This window comes from Oncorhynchus kisutch, unplaced genomic scaffold, assembly GCF_002021735.2.
Source record: "Oncorhynchus kisutch isolate 150728-3 unplaced genomic scaffold, Okis_V2 scaffold1351, whole genome shotgun sequence".
Lineage (NCBI taxonomy): Eukaryota > Metazoa > Chordata > Actinopteri > Salmoniformes > Salmonidae > Oncorhynchus > Oncorhynchus kisutch.
The window spans coordinates 27,842-52,833 of record NW_022263296.1 but is presented as its reverse complement, the minus strand read 5'-3'; the positions used below and the strand labels follow the sequence as shown (position 1 = coordinate 52,833).

The window sequence follows — 24,992 nt, the reverse complement described above, 5'->3', positions numbered from 1 at the left end:
CGTGTGCGCTGGTTTTGGCCATTAGTGTAATGCGGGAGCTATCCTGTAGGGGACCCCACAGGCTCAACTCTGAGTTGTAGCCCCCCCTTAACAATAGTTTGGTCACCTACATAAGAAATAGCATTTCTCTACAAAACCCTCTCTTCACGTCTCACCAGAGACGTGACACAACCTAACTGGATCCAGACACAAAGAGAAACTTCTCCCAAGGGGACTATGAAATAAGGCACGGTTTTAAACAGAAATAGATATATATGTATTACATCATGTTCTCCATTCAATCCCACTATGTACTAAGTTGGCTACCAGCCACCTAGGAACTTACAACCCTCATTTAACAGAGCGGAGAACAACAGCTCAAAATAAAAGTAAAATGCTTGTCTACATAAGCCAACTTTTTCCCGCAGGAAAAAGTTGTGATTCCCTCTCTTCACATCTCCAAAGAGATGTGACTTAAACTAGGCAAGTCAGGCGGAATGATCCACTTGTTAACACATACATACATCCCCATAAGGCAACAGCAGATATAATGTAAATCTAATAGGCACTCTCCTCCTCATCCTCGAATTCAAGTAGGTCTTTATCCAGCAGAGGAAACATCTGGGAAGGGGAGGAAGGGTCAATGGCTTTAGAGATAACCCTAGTGGCAAGGGAACGGATGCATGGAATGCAACAGCATCCACAGAGAACTAAAATGGCAGCGAACACCGAAATGGATACCAAAATGGAGGACACCAGGGTTTTATATTTACCAAACGCACTCATCCAGGAGTCCCACATCGAGGTATCCATCCCAGAATGAGATTTCATTTTACCATTAAGCGTCCTCAAACCTTCTAGGGCCAAGCTACCATCGGAGGCTGTGTTACTAGGGATGAAAGTGCAACACTGTTCACCAAACATAGTACAAGCTCCACCTTTCTCCGCCAGTAGCATATCTACTGCAATGCGATTCTGGAATGTCATAAGAGAAGTTGCAGCCAGGCTCTCATGCTCCATACCGTTATCACGCACCTGGCTCCTGTTATCTAACAAAAAAAACGCTTGTTCTCGCAACCCCACGCTCTGAATGTGCCCTCCCTTCTGTATTTTTCCAGCATGAGAAAGTCCCCTGGCACTGACACTTTTAACAATGTTTCAAGTCAGCTATGTTGCATAACACTTGCATACATCAACACAAGCCAACAGCAGATAATATTCAATCATATATATGGTAATGGCTATAATGTAAAACACAGGAACCAATAATCCCTCTTTTTCACACCCCCAAGGGTGTGAACAAAAATTCAGCAATGAATCATATAACAGTCACAGAGTTTAAAATACCTTCATGTCAAAAAGAGAACAGCTCATTCAAAAACAGAACAAAAAAAAAATGGTGTGAAATTTAAGTCCCCCTTTTGACACCCACAAGGGTGTCACTTAGCAAAAACAGGATAACACTTTATTGTTTATTGACATGTAAGATACCGGATAAAACTTTGGTCATGGAAAACAGAGTAAAGCAAAGCAAAGCATTATTATAAACCATCTGGTCCTCTCAGCTACTCCTATCCTGCACCAGTTGGGCTTCATGCCACCCAGGGACTCGAAACCTTCACAACAGGGAGAACAAACATACTGGAAAGAAAACCCATCATAAAGATGTATAACAAGGAACTGTGGTGGTGTAAGATTTATTCTACTACCTCACCCACAGCATACCATGGGTCATCCTCAGTCAGTCTCATCCTCCCCTGAAAGCATGCTTCAGTATCAGCATCTCCAACTGGAGCATCAAGCAAAGGCATCATCATGCCTGAAGCCTTCACCACATCTGTAACAGACTTCTTGAAACACGGTATGATGCAAGCAGCACACTACATCAAATAACAAAAATACAAAAATTAGGGTCAGAAATCCAGTAACCACCATTCTAGTGTACTTACCAAAATCAGGCTCCCACTCAAGAGAACAGGCCAGACTCCTCCACCCCCGCCATGGTCCTCATCTCAGCAGATAGTGCATCAAGCCCACTAAGGGCCTTAGATATACTACCATCTGGACTGGTGTTATTAGGAATATACGTGCAACATTGTTCACCGAACATCTTGCATACGCCCCCATATGGCTGGACCTATAATCCATCATTCCTGCCCAAGGCCTGAAGCTCATGAGGAACCCCCACCGGCACTCCCAACAGGTTAGTGTGTATGTCAACTACATCCTCTGTCCATGGAGCACTACTTCTATGTCTCCCATGGGATGGAATGTTTTCAGGTCCCCTGGATACAGAACCCAACAACTGTTCAGCAGTAACATCAACAATGGTCAGTGGAATTATCAAACTGGTCAGAGCACACGTACCTTGCCAGTCTCCTCTAAGAATGGGTCTCAGCACTCTTTTGGGTCCACAGATCCACCACACATCAGCCAGACCACTAGTTTGGTTTAGGCCTGTAACTGGCCAAGTGGAATTAATGGTTATGTTACTACTGCAATCAGCTTCAGGCAATCTCCCATAATCAATGCCATTACCTGTACCCGTGATGCAACTGTAATTGCCCTCATATGCCTCAACAGCCCAAGGGGCCCGATGAGGAGGTACTGTAGGAAACACAAGGCTCAAAGAGGAACAGAGAGTTGAATTGGCCTCAACCAGGTAAAAACCTCTCAGAATACACAACCACCCCTCTCCTTCTCCTATAGCAAATGGGTGTGTAGCCAGAACAGGTGTATCATGACCAATGTTTCATGTAACTCATGCAGTCCTTTCTTTTCAGGGTCTTAACTGTATACCTCATATAAGAAAGCCACAAATTGTCCCTACCAATAACACCAGTCTCAGTGCCTAATTGATCAATAGCTGAATAGTCTCTAACATTAATTACCTGAATGGGATTTTTAACACAGTGGTGGCAGGTTCGGTCCAGGGGTGGTAGAGGAGTGTGTCTGGCCCTGGTTCATCTGGGACCTCTGGTTTTGGCAACACCTTAATAGAAAACACACCCATCGTGTCTGTCCCGGTCCTTTGTAGTCCGAGGGTGTAAGTGCCTGCATCAGAGAGCTTAATCGTTTTGATGGTTAGCAAGATTTCATCACCTTTACAAAGTTCAACAGTGCTCCCAGGTTTTCCCATATCATGGAAAACCTATCCACCTTTGTGGGATCCCCTCTGCTTTAAGGATACCCTCTCTTCCAATCCCAGAACTGTCCCAAGTCGGTTATCCTGTAATCCCCATACGGACACCCTCCCAATTTAATATAATTTCATTTATAATTTTCGTCCACTTGTTCTGTAGACATACATTCAGCATTCCACGGGTCAGAACCTGGAATCCGCTGGTACATCACCATCTATTTCCATCGATTTCTCCAGAGTCCTGGAAATAAGGCCTCATACACAGGGAATTAGACAACAGCCCCATAAAACTAAAACAGTCACACAGGTGAATGTAGCCCATAGTACAGTGATCATAATATTTTCCCCATTTTCTAAACATACTATCAAACCCCATTAATCAGAGAAGTATCCACCCCAGTGTTTTCTGTCAACCCGTGAGCCAGGGTGGTCAAACCAGCTGAGGCTTCGGGTACTGATTCATCCGGAGCTGTGTTATTTGGGATGTCACCCACGATAAGACAGCTCAGACAAACAGCTTCCATGTGAAGCCCCACCCTTTCCCCGAGAACACATCACTTAGCAAGAGCCAGACACATCTTCACTTCTATGAACAAAAACAGGGGTGACAGGACAGGGAGGATTTTCTTCATTCGAGAGATGGCCCCCGGAATTCTGTTAATTCCAGTTCTCCTCTCGAACACTGTTTATTGTTCGATAGTGTCAGTGTGTCTTACCCTCCCACCGTGCGATATGAATCCGGGTAGCTCTTTCAGCTAGCTGTCACCAGGAGACCTTGGACCCCAACAAGCCTCTGGGACTGGATTGAGTGACTTCACCTGCAGTTCACCTATAATGCATAAAATGCTGGACATACAGGCTTGGTTAACAAACAGTTTCTCATGTTTTATCTGATTCTATCTTTAACTTCTAATCCCATTTGTTAGCTACATTTAAAAAAATATTAGTTTATCCAATAGGCCCCATCCTATCCTAGACCACAATTTACCTATCCCCCTTTTGATACCTGGCTTTGCCCAGGTAACAACTTTACCTACTCTAAATAATGACTTAGGTAAGATTAGTATATTATCCTTCTGTTCTGACATTATCATGTAGGAGCGCCCCTTTAAATTTTCCACATGTCCAATTCTCCCTTTTGTCTTCACTCAGTGACTGTTATCTACACACTCCGTTATCTTTGCTCGTCCTGGCTCCCTTCTAAAACTTCTCCTCTCTGCTCTCCAACCGTCAAGGTCTCTGCAGTGCGGGGGAGGGCTCATCTGTCTGCCTTTTCCCATGTTTCCACATTTTAACTAAATGTCTCAATGTTTGGCTTTATCTAAACTCATGGATTTTTATTTTTAGAAAAACATGTCTATGGTGGCAATTACTAAAGTCTTTATATAGGTTAAGTAAACTCCACTATAATTAAGTTTTTTTTTTTTTTTTAAACAGTATTACCCATGACCACAAATGTATTATTCAAATGGCACCCCCTTGTGGCTGATCAGACCACCCGAGAGAGCCATGAAATCCGGTCACGGGTTACACCATCCCCCCACATTTGTGTTCCATACCATATTAGACATATTAAAGAACCCTTTATCCTTAAAATAAAAATCACTTGTGTAATTAAAACTCATAAAATAAAATAAAAACTCATAAAGGTTCCATATGTGAGCGTGCCTCTTTAAAATATCATGTCTCTGGGAACATGGAAATCCCCTTACCCCAAACATTTACTACAAAAACAAAACCTAAAAATTATGATAATCCCCTCAAACTCAAATAATTTGTCTCGATGTTTCATGTCTTATTCGTGTTTCTCCAAATTGTCTCCCCCAAATACTTCTTAAATACCCAGCCATTAGACAGACACACACAACTGTGATAAATGTGCACTGTCCCTTTAACATAAAAACCTCAGCCTGCAATCCACTCTGCGGGCCTTTCATTGTTCTCCATAATGAAAACAGATTCTAATGTTAGTATACCTTGACCTCCTGTTTAATTTCAATGATGTTATCTGAACAATCAAACCAAAATCAATACCCGGGAAGTACTTGTGTAAATGAATTAAAATAACTAAATAATTTTGGTTAGAACACCACTCCAGTCTTACATCGACCACACCCTTCGCCCCGTACCTAGTGTACAGCTTATCTATTACTCAGTGGCTCAATTAATGTTTAACGTAAGTATGTTCAGATGTTGATTATGTAATTCTACAACATTAGTATAGTTCAAACCTCATAATATAAATCCGCAAAAAGAAATTTGCGTTAATAGAGTTTAACACTCTTTCCAACAGTCATGCACCCCCCTCAATATTCTATGGTATAAATCTCATCAGCAAGCCTGCGACTTTTTCAACATTCTCACCGGTTCCAGCTCCAACTGAAATACCTAATGTACCACACTCGCTTTGTCCCCGACCTCATTCATATCGATATTAGTCCCCGACTGAATATCAAGCGTGTTTCATGCACAGGATTTGATTCTTACAAATCTTCATTTACGCCAGTAAGCAGACCAGTGGGAGACGCAATGGCCCCGCCTTCTATTCATTCTCTGTTTGGTCCCTTGGTTCTTAAATACATGGTTTTTATTTCTTTCAACTTCCTTGTCTCTGGCCTCCTGCTACGTCCCTCTCAACTCACATTCCATTGTTTTCAGCTGGGCCCCTGTTGGCGGCCACCCCCCTAGATAACCTGCTTGTGTCCATCTTAACTTCAATCCCTCCCAAACTTTCTTTATAGGCGTCCATCGTTCCTTTCCCCCTGATCTATATTCAATTTTTTGTTCTAGGAACTCATTAAACCTCAGCTTTGGAGTATTGGGGGTCGCCATTGTGAATTTGCTTTAAACGTAATTTAATTTAATTCAATCGGAATTTAATCGTAGTTTTAATCGAAATTCTCTCCTTCCATCTGAATATAGTTAGCATATACTTCGCCCGACGTTGATTAATACCCACGATGTATTCGAAGAGACACTATTGCTCGTACTCTGCCTTATCTCAGAGCTTCTCCTTCGTATATTCAGGTTGAGAAAAAACGCATGGGTTTGTATAGCATTATGGAGCGCACAACCAAGGGATCTATTCGACTATTTAGTCTCAATATTTAAATATTATATTCAGGTATTATTTCAATTATACATCAGTCATTTCATTCCTGATTATACATTTATACATGTACCTATTAACATAGGTACATACAATATAGAAGTTTCGGATTTATCCAATATCCCTTATTATAATTCTCTCTCTCTCCCTCTATCTAACCACCAACAATCTTAATGGAAACAATTACAACCACATTGCATTTTAACATAACATAAACAGTTACAAATAGACAAAACAAGACAAAACAACACATTATATCTCTGACCCCTGAAAGCCGATCCTTATCAGTGAATTTATATCAGACTGTGCTGACCGGGTCACGGGTCCCAAAATTACAATTTGTCCCCTCGGCGCCAGAGTTAATGAATAGTAATTAGCTATCCCCTACTGATCTCTATTCCTGATCCCTATCGAGCTGACCCCTATCAGAATTATTACACATGTCCGACCCCTATCGGTGAATCTCTATCAGACTGAGCCATACCGGGTCACGGGTCCCAAAATTACAATTTGTCCCCTCGGCACAAGATTTAATGAATAGTAATTAGCTATCCCCTACTGATCTCTATTCCCGACCCCTATCGGAACTATCAAAGACAAAACAGTGATCACTCATCATTGAAAGCTAGCAGACTGTGCTGACCGGGTCACGGGTCCCAAAATTACAATTTGTCCCCTCGGCGCCAGAGTTAATGAATAGTAATTAGCTATCCCCTTACTGATATCTCATCAATGATTTAAATCACACCGGCCGTCGCCGGTTCGTTACTACATATGTTCACATACACTGTTATTTCGACTCTTCAGCAAATTATAAATTTACACAAGAATTCATACTTACTCGGAAAAACTGATAAAAATTTGGACAGACTTTACCACAATATGCAAAGTTTGATTTAACAGGCTTTTGCTTACCTTATTTTTTTATGGTGCACCTTGAAATCAGTTTTCCGAGTTGAGCAGAATTGTTGCCCTCCCCCGAAAGTCTTCACCCGTCTTTTATTTTTATTTTTTATGAATCGTCCTTTCACCAACTCGCCTCCCCCACACCAGAATCAACTCACTTCGACTGGATCGTTAGTAAACTATACTCTGCTACCATTTCTGTTAGAAATTGGATATGTAGACGGGCGAGTCGGTCAAGGATCGATTCAGACAAGGTGGTAAATTGTATGACAAGCTACAGTTTATTCAGAGTGAAGATATCTAGAACAACGTAATTACGGCTCTCCCGCTGGTTCGTACGGAAACGCAGACGAAGAAGAGACCGTTACAATCAGTACACCACTAATATATAGAAAAGAAAGTAGGTTGATTCTGGAAGATCGTATCTTTGGATTGGTTCAGCTGGGGTGTAGTCTGTAGTCTTCCGCCATTGGCTCAGTTGTCTGTCCGTCATCGTAGAATCCTCTTCGGGCACACAAAGGAGATTATGTGTGTGTGCGCTGGTTTTGGCCATTAGTGTAATGCGGGAGCTATCCTGTAGGGGACCCCACAGGCTCAACTCTGAGTTGTAGCCCCCCCTTAACAATAGTTTGGTCACCTACATAAGAAATAGCATTTCTCTACACATCCTTAGATGTTTCTTCAACTTGATTGGAGTCCACCTGTGGTAAATTCAAATGATTGGTCATTTCTGCAGCATTGAAGGTACCCAAGAACACAGTGGTTTCCATCACTCTTACATGGCCCCACACGTCCCGCTAGGGGTACCCTCCCCCACTGCTCAACTGACACAGTGGCACACAGAACGCAAAAATATTCTTAGAAATATTTAACCTCCACACATTAACAAGTCCAATAGCTCAAATGAAAGATAAACACCTTGTTCATCTAGCCACCAAGTCAGATTTCTAAAATGTTTTACGGCGAAAACATAGCACATATTTATGTCAAACCACCACCAAAGATAGGCTAATTTACATAGCCATTTTGTAGAACAATAGATGCAATCACAAAAGCAGGATTAAAAGAAAAATAATTCACTAACCTTTTGAAAATCTTCATCAGATGACAGGAATAGGACATGTTATACAGTACATTAATGTTTTTTTCAATAATATGCAAATTATATCCATAAATCACGGTTTACATAGAAGGTCATGGCCAAAAAATGCTACAACAATGCCCGGAGAAATTATGATAACTCTGCCAGATAACAGAAATACACATCATAAACGTTGACTAAATATACATGTTCTACATATACTTAGAAAGATACACTTCTTCTTAATAAAACAGCTGTGTTACATTTATTTTTAACGTTACAGAATTCGTTCACTTGTCAATAATATGAGACGGCGCTCATAGATTAGCAATATGACTTCGCTATTTCGGAGTCCACAGAAACACATAATAACCACATAAATCTTCCCTTACCTTAGCCGTTGTTCGATCAGAAGTCGTGGAAGAAGTCATACTTACCAAAACCAGCGTTTCCCTTTCAAATGTGTGTCTTTGGGTTATCAAACGAGACTAATTTCGGCTGAAAAGCACTCAAAAATCTATGGGTTGCGCATCGAAACTTCAAAATTACATATTATATGTCGACTAAACTGGTCAAACTAAGTTCAAATTCGAGCTAAAACATGTTTTAATCATATATAAAAGATATAAGCTCGAAAGGAGAAGCCTACGTCGTTTGGTGGATCTTGGAACAAAAGACAGAATTTGCAGACGCGCGCACGTATTATTGCGTGACCGGAGGGTTTCGCCCCGCCAAAGGGTGAGGGAGCGCGCAATCTTCACAATGACGCGCCCCATTGAAAGAGGACATCGCGCTGAAGAGATAGAAACTGTTTCCAGATCTGTAGCTGGTTGGGAAGGGTGGGGGCGATGACGTCAAAGTTGGGCCAACTTTTCTGATGACAGAAAGAGTTTGGAAGAATGGATGCCCTGTGAGTTCTGCTTTACATAGAGACATAATTTGAACGGTTTTAGAAGCTTTAGAGTGTTTTCTATTCAATAATATTTATTATATGCATATATTAGCAATTTTTTACAGATTTTTTGTCAGTTTACTATGGGCACGCATTTCTCCAACGGGGGCAGTATTCTGCCATAGCCTTAACAGGATAATTATGGAAGAAGTTTTGAACCACCAAGACTCTTCCAAGAGCCGGAGGCACACAATAATTCCTGGCTTCTCAAGCCTTATTGCTTAATTAATGGACTAAGTCATTTCTGATTTCATTAGGTTCTGAGAGCGATAAATGTCCCACCCAGCCAAAGTCAGCCACACCCTTTGAATTACACTCATTAGGTTTCCGTAGTGTAGTGGTTATCACGTTCGCTTAACACGCGAAAGGTCCCCGGTTCGAGACCGGGCGGAAACATATTTTAAAAAATTGGACAGTAAGCCTATTCACTTAGGACTCGGTCCCAATTTCGGAATTCATGCTTTTTCTTCGCACTTCTCAATATTTGCTATTCAGACTTACCTTTTTTAGTTGCATAACACACTCTGCATGTGTGGCTAGCTTGGGCGCTCTGCATACATTCATGCTATGTATGGTCTGAGGTCCATAATGATTCAAATAGTTTACCATGCCAGGGTAAGCCGACAAGAAACACAGCCCTTATTTCAAGTGTTTTTAAAATCCCCCGTGGGGAACATGAATGGTGGAAAAACGATTGGAAGCATTTTCCTGTTTGACCGCTAGTTTTTAATGGGTATTATGGCTCTTTCTGTGGTACTCAATTTGGGATATTATGTGAGGTAGACTTGTGGGCATTCCTAATATTTTCCTCGACTTCCTCTTTTTGTATTGTAGTCTCAGTAGTGTAGTGCTTATCACGTTCGCCTCACACGCGAAAGTCAGTCACACCCTTAGTTTTCCACACATTAGGTTTCTGTAGTGTAGTGGTTATCACATTCGCCTCACACGTGAAAGGTCCCCGGTTCGAAACCGGGCGGAAACATTTTGTAATATTCAATATTTCCCAATGCCCATAGGCTAACATTTGGTTTGAAACAGTTGAGGTTTGTCTAAACCCTGCTGTCTACCTCTCCGACCTGTGGATCAATGTTGCCGTTTTTTGGGGGACCTCCTCCGTGCGATCTGTATGAATGTGACCAGACTGACAGCTTCTCTGAGCCAGGCAAATTCATTTATCAGGGTCATTATAATGGATATATCCAAATATATGGCAATATAATCCAAGGTAAAACAAACAAAAATGTAGATTGTTTTCTGTCATTACAGCTGCTTGATGTTACCGCTAGTTGTTAATGGGTACTATACACAATACCCCATAATGACAAAGCGATAACATATAGTTTTTATTAATGAAAAAAATATTTAAAAAAAAACGTATATACTTACGTTTTCAGACCCTTTGATATGAGGCTGGAAATTGAGCTCAGGTCCATCCTGTTTCCATTGATCATCCTTAGATGTTTCTTCAACTTGATTGGAATCCACCTGTGGTTAATTCAAATGATTGGTCATTTCTGCAGCATTGAAGGTACCCAAGAACACAGTGGCTTCCATCACTCTTAAATGGAAGAAGTTTTGAACCACCAAGCCTCTTCCAAGAGCCGGCGGCACACAATAATTCCCGGCTTCTCAAGCATTATTGCTTAATTAATGGACTAAGTCATTTCTGATTTCATTAGGTTCTGAGAGCGATAAATGTCCCACCCAGCCAAAGTCAGTCACACCCTTACGTTTCCACACATTAGGTTTCCGTAGTGTAGTGGTTATCATGTTTGCCTCACACGCGAAAGGTCCCCGGTTCGAAACCGGGCGGAAACATTTTGTAATATTCAATATTTCCCAATGTCCAGAGGCTAACATTTGGTTTGAAACAGTTGAGGTTTGTCTAAACCTTGCTGTCTACCTCTCCGACCTGTGAATCAATGTTGCCGTTTTTTGGGGGACCTCCTCCGTGCGATCTGTATGAATGTGACCAGACTGACAGCTTCTCTGAGCCAGGCAAATTCATTTATCAGGGTCATTGTAATGGATATATCCAAATAAATGGCAATATAATCCAAGGTAAAAAAAAACTAAAATGTAGATTGTTTTCTGTCATTACAGCTGCTTGATGTGACCGCTAGTTTTTAATGGGTACTATACACAATACCCCATAATGACAAAGCGATAACATATAGTTTTTATTAATGAAAAAAATATTAAAAAAAAAACTTATTTACATACGTTTTCAGACCCTTTGCTATGAGGCTGGAAATTGAGCTCAGGTCCATCCTGTTTCCATTGATCATCCTTAGATATTTCTTTAACTTGATAGGAGTCCACCTGTGGTAAATTCAAATGATTGGTCATTTCTGCAGCATTGAAGGTACCCAAGAACACAGTGGCTTCCATCACTCTTAAATGGAAGAAGATTTGAACCACCAAGCCTCTTCCAAGAGCCGGCGGCACACAATAATTCCCGGCTTCTCAAGCCTTATTGCTTAATTAATGGACTAAGTAATTTCTGATTTCATTAGGTTCTGAGAGCAATAAATGTCCCACCCAGCCAAAGTCAGTCACACCCTTTGAATTCCACTCATTAGGTTTCTGTAGTGTAGTGGTTATCATGTGTGCCTCACACGCGAAAGGTCCCCGGTTCGAAACCGGGCGGAAACATTTTGTAATATTCAATATTTCCCAATGCCCAGAGGCTAACATTTGGTTTGAAACAGTTGAGGTTTGTCTAAACCTTGCTGTCTACCTCTCCGACCTGTGAATCAATGTTGCCGTTTTTTGGGGGACCTCCTCCGTACGATCTGTATGAATGTGACCAGACTGACAGCTTCTCTGAGCCAGGCAAATTCATTTATCAGGGTCATTGTAATGGATATATCCAAATAAATGGCAATATAATCCAAGGTAAAAAAAAACTAAAATGTAGATTGTTTTCTGTCATTACAGCTGCTTGATGTGACCGCTAGTTTTTAATGGGTACTATACACAATACCCCATAATGACAAAGCGATAACATATAGTTTTTATTAATGAAAAAAATATTTTAAAAAAAACTTATTTACATACGTTTTCAGACCCTTTGCTATGAGGCTGGAAATTGAGCTCAGGTCCATCCTGTTTCCATTGATCATCCTTAGATATTTCTTTAACTTGATAGGAGTCCACCTGTGGTAAATTCAAATGATTGGTCATTTCTGCAGCATTGAAGGTACCCAAGAACACAGTGGCTTCCATCACTCTTAAATGGAAGAAGATTTGAACCACCAAGCCTCTTCCAAGAGCCGGCGGCACACAATAATTCCCGGCTTCTCAAGCCTTATTGCTTAATTAATGGACTAAGTAATTTCTGATTTCATTAGGTTCTGAGAGCGATAAATGTCCCACCCAGCCAAAGTCAGTCACACTCTTTGAATTCTACTCATTAGGTTTCTGTAGTGTAGTGGTTACCACGTTCGCTTAACACGCGAAAGGTCCCCGGTTCGAGACCGGGCGGAAACAGATTTTAAAAAATTGGACAGTAAGCCTATTCACTTAGGACTCGGTCCCAATTTCGGAATTCATGCTTTTCCTTCGCACTTCTCAATATTTGCTATTCAGACATACCTTTTTTAGTCGCGTAACGCACTCTGCATGTGTGGCTAGCTTGGGCGCTCTGAATACATTCCTGCTACGTGTGGTCTGAGGTCCATAATGATTCAAATAGTTTACCATGCCAGGGTAAGCTGACAAGAAACACAGCCCTTATTTCAAGTGTTTTTAAAATCCCCCGTGGGGAATATGAATGGTGGAAAAACGATTGGAACCATTTTCCTGTTTTACCGCTAGTTTTTAATGGGTATTATGGCTCTTTCTGTGGTACTCAATTTGGGATATTATGTGAGGTAGACTTGTGGGCATTCCTAATATTTTCCTCGACTTCCTCTTTTTGTATTGTAGTTTCAGTAGTGTAGTGGTTATCACGTTCGCCTCACACGCGAAAGTCTGTCACACCCTTAGTTTTCCACACATTAGGTTTCCGTAGTGTAGTGGTTATCACGTTCGCCTCACACGCGAAAGGTCCCTGTTTCGAAACCGTGCGGAAACATTTTGTAATATTCAATATTTCCCAATGCCCAGAGGCTAGCATTTGGTTTGAAACAGTTGAGTGTTGTCTAAACCTTGCAGTCTACCTAGATTATTTTCTGTCATTACAGCTGCTTGATGTGACCGCTAGTTGTTAATGGGTACTATACACAATACCCCATAATGACAAAGCGATAACATATAGTTTTTATTAATGAAAAAAATATTTAAAAAAAAACTTATATACATACGTTTTCAGACCCTTTGCTATGAGGCTGGAAATTGAGCTCAGTTTCATCCTGTTTCCATTGATCATCCTTAGATGTTTCTTCAACTTGATTGGAGTCCACCTGTGGTAAATTCAAATGATTGGTCATTTCTGCAGCATTGAAGGTACCCAAGAACACAGTGGCTTCCATCACTCTTAAATGGAAGAAGTTTTGAAACACCAAGCCTCTTCCAAGAGCCGGCGGCACACAATAATTCCCGGCTTCTCAAGCCTTATTGCTTAATTAATGGACTAAGTAATTTCTGATTTCATTAGGTTCTGAGAGCGATAAACGTCCCACCCAGCCAAAGTCAGCCACACCCTTTGAATTCCACTCATTAGGTTTCCGTAGTGTAGTGGTTATCACGTTCGCCTCACACGCGAAAGGTCCCCGGTTGGAAACAGGGCGGAAGCATTTTGTAATATTCAATATTTCCCAATGCCCAGAGGCTAACATTTGGTTTGAAACAGTTGAGGTTTGTCTAAACCTTGCTGTCTACCTCTCCGACCTGTGGGTCAATGTTGCCGTTTTTTGGGGGACCTCCTCCGTGCGATCTGTATGAATGTGACCAGACTGACAGCTTCTCTGAGCCAGGCAAATTCATTTATCAGGGTCATTGTAATGGATATATCCAAATAAATGGCAATATAATCCAAGGTAAAACAAACTAAAATGTAGATTATTTTCTGTCATTACAGCTGCTTGATGTGACCGCTAGTTTTTAATGGGTACTATACACAATACCCCATAATGACAAAGCGATAACATATAGTTTTTATTAATGAAAAAAATATTTTAAAAAAAACATATTTACATACGTTTTCAGACCCTTTGCTATGAGGCTGGAAATTGAGCTCAGGTCCATCCTGTTTCCATTGATCATCCTTAGATATTTCTTTAACTTGATTGGAGTCCACCTGTGCTAAATTCAAATGATTGGTCATTTCTGCAGCATTGAAGGTACCCAAGAACACAGTGGCTTCCATCACTCTTAAATGGAAGAAGTTTTGAACCACCAAGCCTCTTCCAAGAGCCGGCGGCACACAATAATTCCCGGCTTCTCAAGCCTTATTGCTTAATTAATGGACTAAGTAATTTCTGATTTCATTAGGTTCTGAGAGCGATAAATGTCCCACCCAGCCAAAGTCAGCCACACCCTTTGAATTCCACTCATTAGGTTTCTGTAGTGTAGTGGTTATCACGTTCGCCTCACACGCGAAAGGTCCCCGGTTCGAAACCGGGCGGAAGCATTTTGTAATATTCAATATTTCCCAATGCCCAGAGGCTAACATTTGGTTTGAAACAGTTGAGGTTTGTCTAAACCTTGCTGTCTACCTCTCCGACCTGTGGATCAATGTTGCCGTTTTTTGGGGGACCTCCTCCGTGCGATCTGTATAAATGTGACCAGACTGACAGCTTCTCTGGCTCAGGCAAATTCATATATCAGGGACATTATAATGGATATATCCAAATAAATGGCAATATAATCCAAGGTAAAACAAACAAAAATGTAGATTGTTTTCTGTCATTACAGCTGCTTGATGTGACCGCTAGTTTTTAATGGGTACTATACACAATACCCCATAATGACAAAGCGATAACATATAGTTTTTATTAATGAAAAAAATATTTAAAAAAAAACATATTTACATACGTTTTCAGACCCTTTGCTATGAGGCTGGAAATTGAGCTCAGGTCCATCCTGTTTCCATTGATCATCCTTAGATGTTTCTTCAACTTGATAGGAGTCCACCTGTGGTGAATTCAAATGATTGGTCATTTCTGCAGCATTGAAGGTACCCAAGAACACAGTGGCTTCCATCACTCTTAAATGGAAGAAGTTTTGAACCAACAAGCAAGCCTCTTCCAAGAGCCGGCGGCACACAATAATTCCCGGCTTCTCAAGCCTTATTGCTTAATTAATGGACTAAGTAATTTCTGATTTCATTAGGTTCTGAGAGCGATAAATGTCCCACCAAGCCAAAGTCAGCCACACCCTTTGAATTCCACTCATTAGGTTTCCGTAGTGTAGTGGTTATCACGTTCGCTTAACACGCGAAAGGTCCCCGGTTTGAGACCGCGCGGAAACATATTTTAAAAAATTGGACAGTAAGCCTATTCACTTAGGACTTGGTCCCAATTTCGGAATTCATGCTTTTCCTTCGCACTTTTCAATATTTGCTATTCAGACATACCTTTTTTAGTCACGTAACGCACTCTGCATGTGTGGCTAGCTTGGGCGCTCTGAATACATTCCTGCTACGTGTGGTCTGAGGTCCATAATGATTCAAATAGTTTACCATGCCAGGGTAAGCCGACAAGAGCCACAGCCCTTATTTCAAGTGTTTTTAAAATCCCCCGTGGGGAACATGAATGGTGGAAAAACGATTGGAACCATTTTCCTGTTTGACCGCTAGTTTTTAATGGGTATTATGGCTTTTTCTGTGGTACTCAATTTGGGATATTATGTGAGGTAGACTTGTGGGCATTCCTAATATTTTCCACAACTTCCTCTTTTTGTATTGTAGTTTCAGTATTGTAGTGGTTATCACGTTCGCCTCACACGCGAAAGTCAGTCACACCCTTAGTATTCCACACATTAGGTTTCCGTAGTGTAGTGGTTATCACGTTCGCCTTACACGTGAAAGGTCCCCGGTTCGAAACCGGGTGGAAACAATTTGTAATATTCAATATTTCCCAATGCCCAGATGCTAACAGTTGAGGTTTTTCTAAACCTTGCTGTCTACCTCTCCGACCTGTGGATCAATGTTGCCGTTTTTTGGGGGACCTCCTCCGTGCGATCTGTATAAATGTGACCAGACTGACAGCTTCTCTGGCCCAGGCAAATTCATTTATCAGGGACATTATAATGGATATATCCAAATAAATGGCAATATAATCCAAGGTAAAACAAACAAAAATGTAGATTGTTTTCTGTCATTACAGCTGCTTGATGTGACCGCTAGTTTTTAATGGGTACTATACACAATACCCCATAATGACAAAGCGATAACATATAGTTTTTATTAATGAAAAAAATATAATAAAAAAACTTATATACATACGTTTTCAGACCCTTTGCTATGAGGCTGGAAATTGAGCTCAGGTTCATCCTGTTTCCATTGATCATCCTTAGATGTTTCTTCAACTTGATTGGAGTCCACCTGTGGTAAATTCAAATGATTGGTCATTTCTGCAGCATTGAAGGTACCCAAGAACACAGTGGTTTCCATCACTCTTAAATGGAAGAAGTTTTGAACCACCAAGCCTGTTCCAAGAGCCGGCGGCACACAATAATTCCCGGCTTCTCAAGCCTTATTGCTTAATTAATGGACTAAGTAATTTCTGATTTCATTAGGTTGTGAGAGCGATAAATGTCCCACCCAGCCAAAGTCAGCCACACGCTTTGAAGTACACTCATTAGGTTTCCGTAGTGTAGTGGTTATCACGTTCGCCTAACACGCGAAAGGTCCCCAGTTCGGGACTGGGCGGAAACACATTTGAACAAATTGGACAGTAATCCTATTCACTTAGGACTCGGTCCCATTTTCGGTATTCATGCTTTTCCTTCGCACTTCTCAATATTTGCTATTCAGACTTACCTTTTTTAGTCGCATAACGCACTCTGCATGTGTGGCTAGCTTGGGCGCTCTGAATACATTCCTGCTACGTGTGGTCTGAGGTCCATAATGATTCAAATAGTTTACCATGCCAGGGTAAGCTGACAAGAAACACAGCCCTTATTTCAAGTGTTTTTAAAATCACCCGTGGGGAATATGAATGGTGGAAAAACGATTGGAACCATTTTCCTGTTTGACTGCTAGTTTTTAATGGGTTTTAGGGCTCTTTCTGTGGTACTCAATTTGGGATATTATGTGAGGTAGACTTGTGGGCATTCCTAATATTTTCCACGACTTCCTCTTTTTGTATTGTAGTTTCAGTAGTGTAGTGGTTATCACGTTCGCCTCACACGCGAAAGTCAGTCACACCCTTAGTTTTCCACACATTAGGTTTCCGTAGTGTAGTGGTTATCACGTTCGCCTCACATGCGAAAGGTCCGTGGTTCGAAACCGGGCGGAAACATTTTGTAATATTCAATATTTCCCAATGCCCAGAGGCTAGCATTTGGTTTGAAACAGTTGAGGTTTGTCTAAACCTTGCTGTCTACCTCTCTGACCTGTGGATCAATGTTGCCGTTTTTTGGGGGACCTCCTCCGTGCGATCTGTATGAATGTGACCAGACTGACAGCTTCTCTGAGCCAGGCAAATTCATTTATCAGGGTCATTGTAATGGATATATCCAAATAAATGGCAATATAATCCAAGGTAAAACAAACAAAAATGTAGATTGTTTTCTGTCATTACAGCTGCTTGATGTGACCGCCAGTTTTTAATGGGTACTATACACAATACCCCATAATGACAAAGCGATAACATATAGTTTTAATTAATCAAAAAAATATTTAAAAAATACCTTATTTACATACGTTTTCAGACCCTTTGCTATGAGGCTGGAAATTGAGCTCAGGTCCATCCTGTTTCCATTGATCATCCTTAGATGTTTCTTCAACTTGATAGGAGTCCACCTGTGGTAAATTCAAATGATTGGTCATTTCTGCATCATTGAAGGTACCCAAGAACACAGTGGCTTCCATCACTCTTAAATGGAAGAAGTTTTGAACCACCAAGCAAGCCTCTTCCAAGAGCCGGCGGCACACAATAATTCCCGGCTTCTCAAGCCTGATTGCTAAATTAATGAACTAAGTAATTTCTGATTTCATTAGGTTCTGAGAGCGATAAATGTCCCACCCAGCCAAAGTCAGTCACACCCTTTGAATTCCACTCATTAGGTTTCCGTAGTGTAGTGGTTATCACGTTCGCTTAACACGCGAAAGGTCCCCGGTTCGAGACCGGGCGGAAACATATTTTAAAAAATTGGACAGTAAGCCTATTCACTTAGGACTCGGTCCCAATTTCGGAATTCATGCTTTTCCTTCGCACTTCTCAATATTTGCTATCCAGACATACCTTTTTTAGTCACGTAACGCACTCTGCATGTGTGGCTAGCTTGGGCGCTCTGAATACATTCCTGCTACGTGTGGTCTGAGGTCCATAATGATTCAAATAGTTTACCATGCCAGGGTAAGCTGACAAGAAACACAGCCCTTATTTCAAGTGTTTTTAAAATCCCCCGTGGGGAATATGAATGGTGGAAAAACGATTGGAACCATTTTCCTGTTTGACCGCTAGTTTTTAATGGGTATTATGGCTCTTTCTGTGGTACTCAATTTGGGATATTATGTGAGGTAGACTTGTGGGCATTCCTAATATTTTCCACGACTTCCTCTTTTTGTATTGTAGTTTCAGTAGTGTAGTGGTTATCACGTTCGCCTCACACGCGAAAGTCAGTCACACCCTTAGTTTTATACACATTAGGTTTCCGTAGTGTAGTGGTTATCACGTTCGCCTCACACGCGAAAGGTGCCCGGTTCGAAACCGTGCGGAATCATTTTGTAATATTCAATATTTCCCAATGCCCAGAGGCTAGCATTTGGTTTGAAACAGTTGAGTTTTGTCTAAACCTTGCAGTCTACCTAGATTATTTTCTGTCATTACAGCTGCTTAATGTGACCGCTAGTTGTTAATGGGTACTATACACAATACCCCATAATGACAAAGCGATAACATATAGTTTTTATTAATGAAAAAAATATTTAAAAAAATACTTATATACATACGTTTTCAGACCCTTTGCTATGAGGCTGGAAATTGAGCTCAGGTCCATCCTGTTTCCATTGATCATCCTTAGATATTTCTTTAACTTGATTGGAGTCCACCTGTGGTAAATTCAAATGATTGGTCATTTCTGCAGCATTGAAGGTACCCAAGAACACAGTGGCTTCCATCACTCTTAAATGGAAGAAGTTTTGAACCACCAAGCCTCTTCCAAGAGACGGCGGCACACAATAATTCCCGGCTTCTCAAGCCTTATTGCTTAATTAATGGACTAAGTAATTTCTGATTTCATTAGGTTCTGAGAGCGATAAACGTCCCACCCAGCCAAAGTCAGCCACACCCTTTGAATTCCACTCATTAGGTTTCCGTAGTGTAGTGGTTATCACGTTCGCCTCACACGCGAAAGGTCCCCGGTTCGAAACTGGGCGGGAGCATTTTGTAATATTCAATATTTCCCAATGCCCAGAGGCTAACATTTGGTTTGAAACAGTTGAGATTTGTCTAAACCTTGCTGTCTACCTCTTCGACCTGTGGATCAATGTTGCCGTTTTTTGGGGGACCTCCTCCGTGCGATCTGTATGAATGTGACCAGACTGACAGCTTCTCTGAGCCAGGCAAATTCATTTATCAGGGTCATTGTAATGGATATATCCAAATAAATGGCAATATAATCCAAGGTAAAACAAACTAAAATGTAGATTATTTTCTGTCATTACAGCTGCTTGATGTGACCGCTAGTTTTTAATGGGTACTATACACAATACCCCATAATACCCCGTAATTAGCCCAAGATGGCGTAGCAGTAGGTCGTCCTGTCCTGTCGTGTCCCTGTATATATCGTTTATTTTTCGTTTTTTACATATTTTCTCCACATATCTCTTTGAAAACATTTTGCTAAACCCTAAGCTTCCAAATACTCTCCTGCAACCCGACTCACCCAATGTAGCTATTTTCCTAAAGTATTTATATTTACTTCGGGACCCCTCAACTGAAGCTAGCCAGCTAACCAGCGGGTATGCTAGCGGTCTCCAGCTAACCGGTCATCAGCTAACCTGTAGTTCGGAAAGCTCTCGCCTGTTCGTACAACGCGACTTTAACCAGAGCACAACGGACCTATTTATTTTTCATCCCCGGATTCCCACCGCAAATGGAACATCTTTCAGCTGGATTTTTCAGCAACTAGCTATCTAGCTAAACCGCAACCTCGGATTACTCCTGGCTAGCGTTTCCACCCACTTAGCTTGAAGCTAGCCCGGCCGTAGCACCTGTGCTACTCCTGAGCTACAATACCCGGGCCCACGACCGGTCTACCGATGTCATCGCATGAAGAGGAATAAACAGACTCACCCCATCGCGACGTCCCCCAAAGGCTAACTCTCTAGCCCTCGCTATCTCCCTGCTTGCTAATTCGGCCTGCTAACTGCTAGCTTGTCCAGCTCCGGCCCGCTAACTGCTACCTTGTCTAGCCCGGGCCTACAAACTGTTAGCTTGTTAGCACAGGCCTGCTAACCGCCTGAATCGCCGCGTCTCAAACGCTCACCGGACCCATATTTACTTTTTATCTCTTTTGACTTTTAATTTGTTTATACCTTCCGGAAACCTGCCTCACCCAATGTGATACGGAATCACTATTATTTTTTATTTATTTTTAGAACACACTCAAGAACCTCCAGAAGCTAACCAGCTAACTAGCTACAAGCTATTTAGTCATTGTTAGTCTTTTTTTAACCTGGATAACACTCGCCAGGCCAGCTTCCCTGCCCCATCCACCGCTGCCCCCTGGACACTGATCTCTTGGCTACATAGCTGATGCACGCTGGACTGTCCATTAATCACGGTACTCCATTCTGCTTGTTTGTTCTATCTGTTGGCCCCGTTGCCTAGTCTACGCCATTTTACCTGCTGTTGTTGTGCTAGCTGATTAGCTGTTGTCTCACCTACTGTTTTAGCTAGCTTTCCCAATTCAACACCTGTGATTACTGTATGCCTCGCTGTATGTCTCTCTCAAATGTCAATATGCCTTGTATACTGTTGTTCAGGTTAGTTATCATTGTTTTAGTTCACAATGGAGCCCCTAGTTCCACTCTTCACGCCCCTGATAACTCCTTTGTCCCACCTCCCACACATGCGGTGACCTCACCCATTACTACCAGCATGTCCAGAGATACAACCTCCCTCATCATCACCCAGTGCCTGGGCTTACCTCCGCTGTACCCGCACCCCACCATACCCCTGTCTGCGCATTATGCCCTGAATATATTCTACCATGCCCAGAAACCTGCTCCTCTTATTCTCTGTCCCCAACGCTCTAGGCGACCAGTTTTGATAGCCTTTAGCCGCACCCTCATACTACTCCTTCTCTGTTCCGCGGGTGATGTGGAGGTAAACCCAGGCCCTGCATGTCCCCAGGCACCCTCATTTGTTGACTTCTGTGATCGAAAAAGCCTTGGTTTCATGCATGTCAACATCAGAAGCCTCCTCCCTAAGTTTGTTTTACTCACTGCTTTAGCACACTCTGCTAACCCTGATGTCCTTGCTGTGTCTGAATCCTGGCTCAGGAAGGCCACCAAAAATTCAGAGATTTCCATACCCAACTATAACATCTTCCGTCAAGATAGAACTGCCAAAGGGGGCGGAGTTGCAGTTTACTGCAGAGATAGCCTGCAAAGTAATGTCATACTTTCCAGGTCCATACCCAAACAGTTCGAACTACTAATTTTGAAAATTACTCTCTCCAGAAATAAGTCTCTCACGGTTGCCGCCTGCTACCGACCCCCCTCAGCTCCCAGCTGTGCCCTGGACACCATTTGTGAATTCATCGCCCCCCATCTAGCTTCAGAGTTTGTTCTGTTAGGTGACCTAAACTGGGATATGCTTAACACCTCGCCAGTCCTACAATCTAAGCTAGATGCCCTCAATCTCACACAAATCATCAAGGAACCCACCAGGTACAACCCTAACTCTGTAAACAAGGGCACCCTCATAGACGTCATCCTGACCAACTGGCCCTCCAAATACACCTCCGCTGTCTTCAACCAGGATCTCAGCGATCACTGCCTCATTGCCTGTATCCGCTACGGAGCCGCAGTCAAACGACCACCCCTCATCACTGTCAAACGCTCCCTAAAACACTTCTGTGAGCAGGCCTTTCTAATCGACCTGGCCCGGGTATCCTGGAAGGACATCGACCTCATCCCGTCAGTTGAGGATGCCTGGTCATTCTTTTAAAAGTAACTTCCTCACCATTTTAGATAAGCATGCTTCGTTCAAAAAATGCAGAACTAAGAACAGATACAGCCCTTGGTTCACCCCAGACCTGACGGCCCTCGACCAGCACAAAAACATCCTGTGGCGGACTGCAATAGCATCGAATAGTCCCTGTGATATGCAACTGTTCAGGGAAGTCCGGAACCAATACACGCAGTCAGCTAAGGCCAGCTTCTTCAGGCAGAAGTTTGCATCCTGTAGCTCCAACTCCAAAAAGTTCTGGGACACCGTGAAGTCCATGGAGAACAAGAGCACCTCCTCCCAGCTGCCCACTGCACTGAGGCTAGGTAACACGGTCACCACTGATAAATCCATGATTATCGAAAACTTCAATAAGCATTTCTCAACGGCTGGCCATGCCTTCCGCCTGGCTACTTCAACCTCGGCCAACAGCTCCGCCCCCCCCGCAGCTCCTCGCCCAAGCCTCTCCAGGTTCTCCTTTAACCAAATCCAGATAGCAGATGTTCTGAAAGAGCTGCAAAACCTGGACCCGTACAAATCAGCTGGGCTTGACAATCTGGACCCTGTATTTCTGAAACTATCAGCCACCATTGTCGCAACCCCTATTACCAGCCTGTTCAACCTCTCTTTCATATCGTCTGAGATCCCCAAGGATTGGAAAGCTGCCGCAGTCATCCCCCTCTTCAAAGGGGGAGACACCCTGGACCCAAACTGTTACAGACCTATATCCATCCTGCCCTGCCTATCTAAGGTCTTCGAAAGCCAAGTCAACAAACAGGTCACTGACCATCTCGAATCCCACCGCACCTTCTCCGCTGTGCAATCTGGTTTCCGAGCCGGTCATGGGTGCACCTCAGCCACACTCAAGGTACTCAACGATATCATAACCGCCATCGATAAAAGACAGTACTGTGCAGCCGTCTTCATCGACCTTGCCAAGGCTTTCGACTCTGTCAATCACCATATTCTTATCGGCAGACTCAGGAGCCTCGGTTTTTCGGATGACTGCCTTGCCTGGTTCACCAATTACTTTGCAGACAGAGTTCAGTGCGTCAAATCGGAGGGCATGCTGTCTGGTATCCGGCGTCCCACCCAGCCAAAGTCAGTCACACCCTTTGAATTCAACTCATTAGGTTTCTGTGGTGTAGTGGTTATCACGTTCACTTAAAACGCGAAAGGTCCCCGGTTCGAGACCGTGCGGAAACATATTTAAAAAAATTGGACAGTAAGCCTATTCACTTAGAACTTGGTCCCAATTTCGGAATTCATGCTTTTGCTTCGCACTTCTCAATATTTGCTATTCAGACATACCTTTTTTAGTCGCGTAACGCACTCTGCATGTGTGGCTAGCTTGGGCGCTCTGAATACATTCCTGCTACGTGTGGTCTGAGGTCCATAATGATTCAAATAGTTTACCATGCCAGGGTAAGCTGACAAGAAACACAGCCCTTATTTCAAGTGTTTTTAAAATCCCCCGTGGGGAATATGAATGGTGGAAAAACGATTGGAACCATTTTCCTGTTTGACCGCTAGTTTTTAATGGGTATTATGGCTCTTTCTGTGGTACTCAATTTGGGATATTATGTGAGGTAGACTTGTGGGCATTCCTAATATTTTCCACGACTTCCTCTTTTTGTATTGTAGTTTCAGTAGTGTAGTGGTTATCACGTTCGCCTCACACGCGAAAGTCAGTCACACCCTTAGTTTTCCACACATTAGATTTCTGTAGTGTAGTGGTTATCACATTCGCCTCACACGCGAAAGGTCCCCGGTTCGAAACCGTGCGGAAACATTTTGTAATATTCAATATTTCCCAATGCCCAGAGGCTAGCATTTGGTTTGAAACAGTTGAGTTTTGTCTAAACCTTGCAGTCTACCTAGATTATTTTCTGTCATTACAGCTGCTTGATGTGACCGCTAGTTTTTAATGGGTACTATACACAATACCCCATAATGACAAAGCGATAACATATAGTTTTTATTAATGAAAAAAATATTTAAAAAAAAACATATTTACATACGTTTTCAGACCCTTTGATATGAGGCTGGAAATTGAGCTCAGGTCCATCCTGTTTCCATTGATCATCCTTAGATATTTCTTTAACTTGATTGGAGTCCACCTGTGGTAAATTCAAATGATTGGTCATTTCTGCAGCATTGAAGGTACCCAAGAACACAGTGGCTTCCATCACTCTTAAATGGAAGAAGTTTTGAACCACCAAGCCTCTTCCAAGAGCCGGCGGCACACAATAATTCCCGGCTTCTCAAGCCTTATTGCTTAATTAATGGACTAAGTCATTTCTGATTTCATTAGGTTCTGAGAGCGATAAATGTCCCACCCAGCCAAAGTCAGTCACACCCTTTGAATTCCACTCATTAGGTTTCTGTAGTGTAGTGGTTATCACGTTCGATTAACACGCGAAAGGTCCCCGTTTCGAGACCGGGCGGAAACATATTTTAAAAAATTGGACAGTAAGCCTATTCACTTAGGACTCGGTCCCAATTTCGGAATTCATGCTTTTCCTTCACACTTC

General features: G+C 42.3%; 11 non-coding genes across 11 annotated transcripts; all 11 read left to right on the top strand.

Moving 5' to 3' along the window:
* Positions 1-9,492: 9,492 nt before the first annotated feature.
* Positions 9,493-9,565, top strand: trnav-aac (transfer RNA valine (anticodon AAC)). Its single transcript has one exon. It is a non-coding gene; the product is annotated as a tRNA-Val (tRNA).
* Positions 9,566-10,078: 513 nt separating this feature from the next.
* trnav-cac (transfer RNA valine (anticodon CAC)) lies at positions 10,079-10,151 on the top strand. The gene has a single exon. It is a non-coding gene; the product is annotated as a tRNA-Val (tRNA).
* A 763-nt stretch (positions 10,152-10,914) lies between these two features.
* trnav-cac (transfer RNA valine (anticodon CAC)) lies at positions 10,915-10,987 on the top strand. Its single transcript has one exon. It is a non-coding gene; the product is annotated as a tRNA-Val (tRNA).
* A 1,601-nt stretch (positions 10,988-12,588) lies between these two features.
* On the top strand, positions 12,589-12,661 carry trnav-aac (transfer RNA valine (anticodon AAC)). The gene has a single exon. It is a non-coding gene; the product is annotated as a tRNA-Val (tRNA).
* A 2,010-nt stretch (positions 12,662-14,671) lies between these two features.
* Positions 14,672-14,744, top strand: trnav-cac (transfer RNA valine (anticodon CAC)). The gene has a single exon. It is a non-coding gene; the product is annotated as a tRNA-Val (tRNA).
* Positions 14,745-16,097: 1,353 nt separating this feature from the next.
* On the top strand, positions 16,098-16,170 carry trnav-uac (transfer RNA valine (anticodon UAC)). The gene has a single exon. It is a non-coding gene; the product is annotated as a tRNA-Val (tRNA).
* Positions 16,171-16,918: 748 nt separating this feature from the next.
* trnav-aac (transfer RNA valine (anticodon AAC)) lies at positions 16,919-16,991 on the top strand. Its single transcript has one exon. It is a non-coding gene; the product is annotated as a tRNA-Val (tRNA).
* A 513-nt stretch (positions 16,992-17,504) lies between these two features.
* Positions 17,505-17,577, top strand: trnav-cac (transfer RNA valine (anticodon CAC)). Its single transcript has one exon. It is a non-coding gene; the product is annotated as a tRNA-Val (tRNA).
* Positions 17,578-18,344: 767 nt separating this feature from the next.
* trnav-aac (transfer RNA valine (anticodon AAC)) lies at positions 18,345-18,417 on the top strand. The gene has a single exon. It is a non-coding gene; the product is annotated as a tRNA-Val (tRNA).
* A 1,174-nt stretch (positions 18,418-19,591) lies between these two features.
* trnav-cac (transfer RNA valine (anticodon CAC)) lies at positions 19,592-19,664 on the top strand. The gene has a single exon. It is a non-coding gene; the product is annotated as a tRNA-Val (tRNA).
* A 3,927-nt stretch (positions 19,665-23,591) lies between these two features.
* Positions 23,592-23,664, top strand: trnaf-aaa (transfer RNA phenylalanine (anticodon AAA)). Its single transcript has one exon. It is a non-coding gene; the product is annotated as a tRNA-Phe (tRNA).
* The last annotated feature ends 1,328 nt before the right edge of the window (positions 23,665-24,992 follow it).